Source organism: Aplysia californica, unplaced genomic scaffold (assembly GCF_000002075.1).
Source record: "Aplysia californica isolate F4 #8 unplaced genomic scaffold, AplCal3.0 scaffold00429, whole genome shotgun sequence".
Taxonomy (NCBI): Eukaryota; Metazoa; Mollusca; class Gastropoda; order Aplysiida; family Aplysiidae; genus Aplysia; species Aplysia californica.
In genome coordinates this window covers 517,727-525,830 of record NW_004797699.1, presented here as the reverse complement: position 1 = coordinate 525,830, position 8,104 = coordinate 517,727, and the positions used below count along the sequence as shown (strand labels likewise).

At 43.0% G+C, this 8,104-nt stretch overlaps 1 protein-coding gene across 1 annotated transcript in view; it reads left to right on the top strand.

Moving 5' to 3' along the window:
• Nucleotides 1-5,455: 5,455 nt before the first annotated feature.
• LOC101852562 (hematopoietic prostaglandin D synthase) overlaps nt 5,456-8,104 on the top strand; it is a gene marked incomplete in the record, with an annotated part of 11,973 nt that continues 9,324 nt past the window's right edge. Inside the window, 1 exon segment of the mRNA XM_005104647.3 lies at nt 5,456-5,662.

Below are 8,104 nucleotides of genomic sequence, written 5' to 3'. Positions count from 1 at the left end.
TCCAAAAAAATAGATGGGGTCACAACTAGAAACAGAGAAATCGATGAGAGAGTGGAGAAAGGACTGGGAAACGTTTCCCTTGACAAACCACTCCGGACAGAAGCCTTTCCTGACCGCCACGGCAAAAGGCGTTTCAAGTTCGCAAAATCGTTCCTTTGTTCGTCCGTCCGTCCGTTCGTGTGTACGTTCCTCAGTCAGTCTGGCCGTTCGATCTTTTTCGAGGAAATGATCAGCTCCGTGAGGAATGAACTTCGTCCCAAGTATTTAAGTAAATAAAAAAAGTGGCTTTGATCAGCAGACCCAATTCAAGGAGAGAGAGAGAGAGAGAGAGAGAGAGAGAGAGAGAGAGAGAGAGAGAGAGAGAGAGAGAGAGAGAGAGTAATAGAAAATGTTGTTTCGAGAACTCGTTCGCCCACTAAATCCTTTTTCTCACCCAAGGTGCATTGTGTTACACCTGACACATTACTCACTATCATGCTAGCTTGTTCCATTAGATCCACTGTGTAGTTGACACACGTTAGCTCAAAGCATAATAAGGCGCATCTGTGACCTTGTGGGTTATTGTTTAATGTTTTCTAGTCTGACTAGCGTTCATGCTTCATGCAATTGATCATGGCCCGTTTCACACCTAGATCTATAAAATAATGGGGCAAGGATAAAACTGTCTGCAGTTGTATAATATAATAATCTGCATTAGTTTCGATTCTACAACTTTCTAAAGCAAAAGTAGCCACTCCGTGGTGTTTGGTTCTATGACTTCACATCAAAAGGCGACTTCTCGCTGCTCTACCTCTTTGGCCCAGGGGCGGCTCGCCCTTAGAGCACGGTCGTTCACTGCCGCCCAAAAATGTTAACGCCCCCAACACCCAAAAAGATACGCAAAAAAAAGAACTTTGAACATCTACTATCCAATCTATTTTCCATGTACTTGAGTGTGAAATTCCAATGCAGGGTTAATGCAGTGGATTTTTCGCTTGCAAATAAATTCAGTTCTCTAAACCAACGTTACAAGGAGAGGGTGAAAGAATTAGGTCCTCCCCAACCCAAAAACATTAAAAATATAATCAACAAAAAGGTGCAATTAGTATTTTTTATACGGATCATCTCCACAAACACAATTTGTGCTGTTTCTACTGTCGGCTTTTAGAACTGAGAACGCCCAGGGCCGTCGAGAGCCTGGTCGGGCCCTGGGGCAGCAATCATCTTCGGGCCCCCCACCGGCCCTTCCCACCCTCACCTGCAATTTAATAACCCAACAAATACAATGTACATAGGCATATATAATCACTTCTGTAGCTTATCTATAACATACCAACACTGTCTCTCTCTCTCTCTCTCTCTCTCTCTCTCTCTCTCTCTCTCTCTCTCTCTTACACACACATCTTCACTACCCTTGGAAATGCATTTTGCGAAAGAAATGTTTGTATAAAAGTTAATCCCCCCCCCCACACACACACACACCCCAGCCCCCTTTGTCTCGTTCCCCTCCATCAAGTGCTGGGTGTTGTCAACATAAAATTAATTTTAATTTTTCTGATTTACCGCGTAGTTAAAAATGAAGATAAGATGAATAAACCAATGACAGAAATTAAAACGAATTGCAATGTAGCATAGATCTACCTTTTTTTTTCTTACAACAAAGGAGCCTTACGGGATTTGTAAAATCTAGCAAAACTGTCAATTATTGGTTCGTAGTCCAATTTTCGCGCTAGACTGGCCTCTATGGACAAAATTCTAAGACTTGTGAGTCTGTCTGACGCATTGTGGACCGCAACATGTTTTTCACCCGAGAAAGGGTACTGAAGGAACGTTCAGCTTGCGCAACTGTGACAGGCAAGGTGCAGACGATTCTCAACATGATTACAACGTTTGGAAGCAAAGCATCCAGTTTTAGGGAATGAAGTCTGTTCAGCAACTGAAGAGGCGGCAGGACATTTTCTCCAATGCTCGCTGAATGAATCACTTTTAAATGTTCCATCTCTTGCACAAGGTCTGCGGAGGCATCCATTGCATATTCCGTGTGCAATTTGTTTGCACGACTTCCTCTTGGAGATATTTCCACAAAACACTAAATAACGAATCGAGTTTTGTCACTGCATTTTACTTTGTCGTCAAATTTCCAAGAAGGCAGTCAAAGAGGACAAAAAAAACTTTGTTTGAATTTGTTCTCGTGATTTGGGTAGTCTGTTACATCTTCTGTCTCTTCTGCAAAAAGCTTCCTTTTCTTTTGTCGTTTGCGTCCTATTCATCTCGTAAGCTTTTCAGATCTTTAATCAGACTATTGATATTTGCCACCTCAACGTCAAGAGTTGCATCTCGTGCTTGAAGCACTCTATTTCTGTGATCGATTGCTGTGAGGCCTGTGAGGCTTTTGAGCCAAAAAGATGCCATTATCACACTTTCAAATGATACCAAGTACTTAAGAATACCAATCAAATCTGAACGTGTTGCTGAACAGTTTGAACAGCTTTCCTCAGTCCCCCGATGTGAGCCGTAGAAGGCCTGACTCTGTCAACACGTGCTGACCTACGTGTCTGAGACATGCTGTGCAAAGAGCTGGGAATGTTTTGCTTCAAAATTTCCCACCTTTGTGGAGTGGAGCCAAAAATGTTATACAACTTCTGTACAACTCCAAAGAAAGTTATGAATGTTGAACAGCTTTCTGCAGAATGCACACCACACAAATTCAAACTATGACAGCCACAGGGTGAGTATGTGGCGAGTGATCACAGTCTTAAAATGTGAGCCTGTGCACCATTATACAGACCACACATGTTGCTACCGTTGTCGTAGCCTTGGCCTCGGTAGTCTGTAATTGGAATGTTGTTGTTTTTTATTCAGTGTATCAAGGATAATTTTAGCGATGTCTTCTGTTTTCCTGTTACAATCTACACCTTTCAGAAATCTCTCTTCTTCTTTGTAGGCATTTGTATCACTGTCCAAGTGAACATAATGCAAAATAAAAACAGTATGTTCGACGTGTGAAGGGTCTGGTGTTGCATCAACGACAGTGGAGTAATATTTCTTTCCTCTCTCTCATTCAAAATCACGTCTGTCACTTTTGATGCACAACATTGGATGAATTCATTTTGACTTTCTGGTGATAGGGAACTTGTAGGCTCCTTTTTTTCTTTTTTGGGGGGTTGATTTTTCAACTTTTGTAAGATGCTCTGCAAGGAGAGGTTCGTAATGGCCAATCAATTCCAGAAGTCCAAGAAAGCACTACCAAAGTTCTGAGAAGTTGTCAGATATACAGCTCAACTTGCAGCCAAAATATGTTTTATTTCAAAGCTTTGTACCGTACTCTCTCTCTCTCTCTCTCTCTCTCTCTCTCTCTCTCTCTCTCTCTCTCTCTCTCTCTCTCTCTCTCTCTCTCTCTCTCTCTCTCTCTCTCTCTCTCTCTCTCTCTCTCTCTCTCTCTCCCTCTTTCTCTATCTCTTTTTCCCCTTTTTTCTCTCTCTTTTCCCCTTGCTTGCGGGCCCCCCAAACCCCCGGGCCCCGGGGCATTGGCCCCCCCTGACCCCCCCCCCCTCTCGACAGGCCTGAGAACGCCAAGTGGTCTAAAACAGGTTTTACCGATCTTGTCCATGTGAAACAAAGCATTAAAGACACGAGTCATCAAAAGTGCAAGCCATTAAGTATCACACTTTCGGATTAGTATACATAGCAGCGTAGCTAGACGTTGGTCATCTCATTGCAAAGTCTCACCAAAACGAACGTGTGAGAAAGAACAGGCACGTATTGTGTAAGGTTAACGAGTGTATTTTGTTCTGTGGAACTCGTGAAAAGGCGATTTGTCGGGAAACAAAGGTATCTTTTTTTATTTACTACATAGAGGCATTAACACTGACAGGATACTGTTTGACCATCTGCAAGGCACTATTGCGGTAAAATATGCCTAAAAAATAATACAAAACGAACTGCTGGACTGTACATGTATTTTCAAATTATATCACGAGGAACTAATAAAGGCCTACGCTCTGCCAATTTTCTTTCTGTTTAGGCTTATGAAGCAAGTCATGCAGATCGTTTGTCACAGTTTGTCATCATTCTGAGTTACATGTATATTAAGGACGGAAAATCGGTAGAGCGGTTTCTAAAGTCTTTTTGAAGCCAAAGATAGAACTTCATCAGGGCTCGTTTCAACCCTAAACGAAGCTTTAAAACCATTCAGTGTCGAGGAGAAGCTGATTGCTGATCGGCCAAACCTGCGACGGGGCAGCTGTAATTATGAGCGGGAGTCTCTGGTGTACAGACTCAGATACGCCAATTTTTCTCTAATGCTGCCTTTGTTCCTTGCTATGCGCACAGCTGAATTTGTTTTAAAGACGTTGTTCGGGGCATATCAGACTGCAGGATATTTTTCACTAACGCTGCAGGCTTTTCGACATTTTTGCCCACTCTACAAACGCATTGACGATCTCAGACACGTTTGTCACCGGAATATTCCACGACCGTCGGAAACAAGATGAAATTTTCAATCTCTAGTTATAAGTACAGTCTGCTCATGAGGAGAGATCCAGCTCTGTCTTGAAGAAAATTCAGTCTGAGCACTGGGACGAAAATACCGCCCAGGAAGCGTGTGATGCCTTAAATGTATTTAGTGTTAAAGAGCGATACATTTCTCTTCATTTCCCTTTTTTTAAACAAAGTGTTCTCTCACGTTAATGTTGTGTATGGAATCCCCCAGCCCAGAAGTACAACGCCCATAGGAGCCCCACAAGCTCTAGAAACGTTTTTAAAGCAGCCGTCGAGGAAATTGAAAACAGTCTGAGCGTTCCATAAACAAGTAAGACCACCGAGGAACAAGCTTCCAAAAGACAGCAGACATCACAATACCAACGAATTTGCTGCAAAGGAGACCTATGGCATGATAACTAATCAAATTGTTGACCATTTCTTGAAGCAAAATAAAATCAGTACACTATCAATCGTCGACGCCTCCAAATTCCTACAGTTCCTTTGGATTGTATAGCAGAGAAACACTCTGTCTTTCAAGTTAGACAGAATTAGAAATATTATATTGCAATGAAATATTTGTCTGCTCCGTGTCCTTGATTCAACTCTGAAGGGCTACAAAGTCTTCACAACATTAGACAAGTATGCAAAATCCTAGAAATCACACTGACGTTTATGTCGATCCAGAGGGACATTTGACAACACCCTTAACTTCGTCAACAGAATAATGGACACCTTTGCCGCAGCAAAAGAACGAAAGGTAGACTTCTTCTTCAAATAGATTTTCTCTAAACCGGTAGGACGAAAAAGAATGCATTTCATTTACTATGCCCTTGACTATCTTCAACCTGCTTTATGTCAATTATTGTGCACGCCCACTTTTTAGACCCACGAGCCGCCCCTGCTCTATGCCCTTTACGAATGGACAGCATTTACGTGTAACAACACATGTAGAGTGTATTCAAAAAGTGTCCGCAAAGTTACGAAGAATATTCTATCTCGAGTTTCGAGTGTCCCAGTTGGCTCCTATGTACCGTGAAGAAGTTGGACTCGCCCAGTCGGCCAGCTTATAATCGCGCCATTTGGTTCACTGGCTCAGGAATAAATAGCGGACCTCTTTGGCTAACTGACATTTAGAATCTAGATCTAGGCTTGTTTAGTTCGGAGGCTATTTTCACGTTCTCCTTCTCTGCTGAGTTTTGTGGTGAGTATTCTTGAATTGCATGTATTTTATATTTTTGAAATTCGGGTCTTGTTGGTTACTTGGTGTTAGCGTTCGTGTGTGCTTGTGTGTCTGTGTTTGTGTGTTGTTGTTGTTGCTTTTTTTGCGTGTGTGTGTGAGAGAGAGAGAGCGAGAGAGAGAGGGAGAGAGAGTGAGAGAGAGAGAGAGAGAGAGAGAGAGAGAGAGAGAGAGAGAGAGAGAGAGAGAGAGAGGAGGGGGGGAGGGTTCGTTTGTGTATAAGCACACTAATTATACGCATGGTTACTGAGGAAGAGAGAGAATGGGGAAGAGGGGGGGGGGGGGTGAGGGCTGGAGAAGGAGGAAAATGGTGTACGGTTTAACATGTGTGTCGTGTGTATGAATGGTATGTCGCCTATGTGCGTACGCGAGGGTCCCGGTAAGCTGACCGGTGCCTTAACTTTTAATTATTTTGTTGTTGTTGCTGCAACTGCAGCTAAGGAACGTACAATGTCAAAGTCTTCAAAAAATAAAGATGTAAATCTAGATACTGTTTTGTTAGAACCGTGGACGCGTCGGCGTATGGGTTCGGTTCCCACTTGTTAGATCCAGAAAATGCTCTTGTTGGTTATTTTCCCTTTTGCTCAAGTAACTGTCGCTGGTGTGGATGTTAAATAATCAAGGTCACACTGCATAAATAATCAATCAATATCTCAAGCAGGTTAAACGCTATACAATATGACGATGGATGGCCTCGGCATAACTTGTGGATGTATTTGGTACTTTTCCGTTTCCGTTTTGGTTTTTAATTTGTGTTTGTTCGTTTCGTCTTGGTTAGCTCACACTCTGGGAGCATGAGTTAATTTGGAAAGAGGGGGAGTGAGGAGAGAGAGAGAGAGAGAGAGAGAGAGAGAGAGAGAGAGAGAGAGAGAGAGAGAGAGAGAGAGGGGGGGGGAGGGGAAATTAACGTTCATGCAGCTTTTGAACAATTAAGTGGGAGTAGAAATAAAGTCACAAGAGCTTAAAATTAGACAGATGTTGACACAGAACTTGGAAAGTGGCTCAAATTGCATTTTGGCTTAGATCTACGAGCAATGGCGATTGACACCATGAAAGAGTTTCGCATTTACTGTCATGCCAGTGAAACCAGAATGAGATGCTGCAGATGCTTTTGCTAACTCGACTCTTAGAAATCATATTGAAGCATGCAGCCCTTACGCCAACCACACCTGTGGACTGGCATGCCAGCCGTCAGGACAGCAAAGTATGCTTGCGAAGCGTTTCATAGCAATATTGCCGATACATGCGCAACATGTTCCCCCACTTTTTTGTGTATTCATTGAAGCAAGACTGAAGAAACGAGAAAAGATGTGGAAAGGGAAAGAAAACAAAACAAATCTTTTGGCTGAGAGAAGAACTGAAGGCAAAGCTAGTGCAGAGAGAAATCATCGTATTAGAATTTCTGCAAGTCATGTCCAAGAAAATACTGCTTGTTGGTGTTACTAAATTGACAAGAATTTGCACAAAAATCCACTTTTTTAAAGATCAAGTTTTCTTGTAGTTGTTTTGTTTTTTGTTGGTTGTTTTTTTTTTGTTTTTTTTTTTTTTGTGTGTTTTGTTTGGTTTTTTGTTTCGCTTCGCCACTTTGAAATATAAATAAATGGCAACAAAGAGTCATCACGATTTTTTCCTGCCAGAACTAGGATAATAGACCATTTGCGGAAAGCACTCGAATCTGTTTCGAATAAAAATGTCTAGCTTGATAGGAGCTCAGAGTTCGCTCTTATGACCTGCTTCGGTCAAAAAGTAGGCCTTTCTCAAGTGATTTCTGCCAGCGGTTTTCCAATCCTTTCTTTCTTTTTAAAAAAAAATCCTTAACCCTGTTACGCTATGAGTTACCCTCACATGGTCACATCATGAGTTTAAAAAAGGAACCAAATAATTGTCAGCGCGTCGTACTAAACATCCCTCGCCTTGTGTATCTCTCAACCCCCGCCAGTTAACCTTAGTCATCCCATGAAGCAACAAGCTAGGCCCTAGTCTTGTTTACACCGAAGGCCCTCAGTACCCGGCGTGTCCAGGTCACCGGACAAAAACGCTTCGTCATTCGCCAGTCCGTGGTCAAGGGCCTGAGGTCAAACCAGGCCTTGTCAAACCGGTGACCATGCTCTGACCTTGTGATCAAATCCGAAAGCCGCACAGAGGGTGAAATGTCCTATTTGTTTGGGGGAGGAGAAAAACAGGGGGAGGGGAGAAAGGGGGTGGAAAAGGGGGGGGGGCAGCTTAAGATACAAAATGTTGTTCTGTTGTTGAAATGCTTGCCTTCTTACGTTGAGGTCTCATGTTCAACACGACCCCCACCCCCGCCAATTCCCAAATCCCCAGCCCGAGAATGGTCAACTGAACTGAAGTGGCCCCATGGCGCTGCTGTGCCGGAAAGGGAGAGGGGGGGGGGGGGGGGGGGGG